This window comes from Lolium rigidum, chromosome 5 (genome assembly GCF_022539505.1).
Source record: "Lolium rigidum isolate FL_2022 chromosome 5, APGP_CSIRO_Lrig_0.1, whole genome shotgun sequence".
Taxonomy (NCBI): Eukaryota; Viridiplantae; Streptophyta; class Magnoliopsida; order Poales; family Poaceae; genus Lolium; species Lolium rigidum.
Genome location: NC_061512.1, coordinates 265,596,081 through 265,599,288, shown reverse-complemented (window position 1 = coordinate 265,599,288; position 3,208 = coordinate 265,596,081).

The window sequence follows — 3,208 nt, the reverse complement described above, 5'->3', positions numbered from 1 at the left end:
ATTCTTAAACTATGTGTAACCCTATAAAGGTACACATGGATTATTTGACAACCAACTGGTAGCCTTAACTTTAGTGTTGCGGAGTTTAAGGTACTTTGCCTTTTCTAAATAAAGCCCTTTTGAATTGTTCTAAATAGAACCTCAATTTGAGAAGACATGCTTAGTTCACCACTTAATTGGTTCCATGAAATTCGCGTTGATGACAACTCTACATATTGGTTTCTTAGTTAGTTCTTCATTTTGTGTGGCTAGGCTTGTTCTTTTATGGAATAATCAGTCTAGCACAATCAAATTTGTCTTTTGGTCATGTTGGAATTATGTAATGCAAGGGCAACATTATACTCAGTGATTTTTTTTCGACTATCTCCATTATGTGCTTTGTTTTATGGCCTTGTCCATCTCAGAGTTGTGTGCATCTTTATTTCTACTTCCTTTCGTGCAACTTGTGATTCCAATAGTGTTGATGCCTATGGTAGTGAACTATCTATTTCTGACCCAGCCCTAACATTTTATATAATGAATGGAGAATGATTGAGAGTGTTAAAATAGAATACCAGAGGTCTCAATGACAAGGATAAATGGACCCTTATTTTTTACAAAATTTAGGAGAAATGATGACATGTTATATGCTTTCAGAAACCAAAAGAGAGTCAATTGACATCTGTTTTATCAGTTAGTTTTGTCATAGGAATTTCAATTCGTTTGCCTTCCAGCCTTCCGTGGGTAGATCAGGGGTATTTTGAAAGTATGGGGCATTTCAGGTTTCTTTGGTACTTATGTGTTCCAAAATTTGTTCGCTATTTCACTTGAATTACGATCAACAAAAGATGATGCCTCCAAGGCCCTCACAAATATATGTGTCCCATGCTAGAATGCTCGACAACTTCAGTTCCTTTCCTAGATCCATAACATTCAGATTTCTGATAATGCTGACTAGCTCATTCTGGGTCATTTCCATCTTATCAGAACCCTCTCTGGCATAAATAAACCTAGTAACAGCAGAAATGGAATATTACATCTCAATGAGGCTATTAGTAACATGGGAGTGGATGTTGCCTCCACCAATTATTTCAGACTCGTTTCCTTATTTAACTGCACTCCGAAGCTTATTTATGAAATTGTTAGAAATGAGATAGGAAAGGGTCATCATTCAGCTAATTCATGAGAACCAATATGGGTCCATTAAGTCTAGGAACATTAAGACCGCCTCTCTTGGGCATATGAATATTTACATTAGTGGCATAAGTCCAACAGGGCTATGTTTATACTAAAGTTGGGCTTTGAAAAAGGCTTTTGATAAGGTGGATGTAAGGGTATTTTACCCTTATCCATTATTTTGGTAACAATGACACCGTGCTAAAGTATTTGGCCTAATATGTTTATAAGGATAATCTCAGGTATTAGGCAATGAGGCATAAATGGTGTATCAAAGGAACAAGAAGACTAAAGGAGAGCCCCCACTTCAACAACAATAGTCAATGAATCCAACTTAGTACTTTATGAAATTTCATATGAGCGTTTTCCCTTTATTCAAGTCCATCATATCTATGGGAAAATTATATAAAGGTAGGTCAAATCAAGAAGCTATACTCTTACCAACGGGTTGTGTGCACTTTGATGCGCGTGAGACACACGTCCGTTGGGAACCCCAAGAGGAAGGTGTGATGTGTACGGCGACAAGTTTTCCCTCGATGAGAAACCAAGGTTATCGAACCGGTAGGAGTCAAGGAACACGTGAAGGTTAGTTGGTGACGGAGTGTAGTGCGGCGCAACACCGGGGATTCGGCGCCAGCGTGGAACTGCACAACACAATCAAAGTACTTTGCCCCAACGTAACGAGTGAGGTTGTCAATCTCACTGGCTTCTTTGTAAACAAAGGATTAGATGTATAGTGTGGATGATGATGATTGTTTGCGAAGAACAGATAAAGAACAAGTATTGCGGTAGATTGTATTTCGGATGTAAAGAATGGACCGGGGTCCACGAGTTCACTAGTGGTGTCTCTCCCATAAGATAAATAGCATGTTGGGTGAACAAATTACGGTTGGGCAATTGACAAATAAAGAAGGCATAACAATGCACATACATATATCATGATGAGTACTATGAGATTTAATCGGGGCATTACGACAAAGTACATAGACCGCTATCCGGCATGCATCTATGCCTAAAAAGTCCACCTTCGGGTTATCATCCGAACCCCTTCCGGTATTAAGTTGCAAACAACAGACAATTGCATTAAGTATGGTGCGTAATGTAATCAACACAAATATCCTTAGACAAAGCATCGATGTTTTATCCCTAGTGGCAACGGCACATCCACAACCTTAGAACTTTCTGTCACTGTCCCAGATTCAATGGAGGCATGAACCCACTATCGAGCATAAATACTCCCTCTTGGAGTCACAAGTATCAACTTGGCTAGAGCCTCTACTAGCAACGGAGAGCATGCAAGAACATAAACAACATATATGATAGATTGATAATCAACTTGACATAGTATTCAATATTCATCGGATCCCAACAAACACAACATGTAGCATTACAAATAGATGATCTTGATCATGATAGGCAGCTCACAAGATCTAACATGATAGCACAATGAGGAGAAGACAACCATCTAGCTACGCTATGGACCCATAGTCCGGGGGTGGACTACTCACACATCGATCCGGAGGCGATCATGGCGATGAAGAGTCCTCGGGAGATGATTCCCCTCTCGCGAAGGGTGCGGAGCGATCTCTGAATCCCGAGATGGGATTGGCGGCGGCGTCTACGGGAAGGTTTTCCGTATCGTGGCTCTCGGTGCTTGGGGTATTCGCGACGAAGGCTTTAAGTAGGCGGAAGGGCAGGTCGGAGGAGTCACGAGGGCCCACACGGTAGGGCCAGCGCGGCCCCGCCTAGGTCGCGCCCGCCCTAGTGTGGCGGCGCCCCGTGGCCCACTTCGTATCTCCTTCGGTCTTCGGAAGCTTCGTGGAAAAATAAGCCCACTGGGCGTTGATTTCGATCCAATTCGAGAATATTTCCTTACTAGGATTTACGAAACCAAAAACAGTGAGAAAACAACAAGCTGGCTCTTCGGCATCTCGTCAATAGGTTAGTGCGGAAAATGCATAATAATGACATATAATGTGTATAAAACATGTGAGTATCATCATAAAAGTAGCATGGAACATAGAGAATTATAGATACGTTATGGGACGTATCA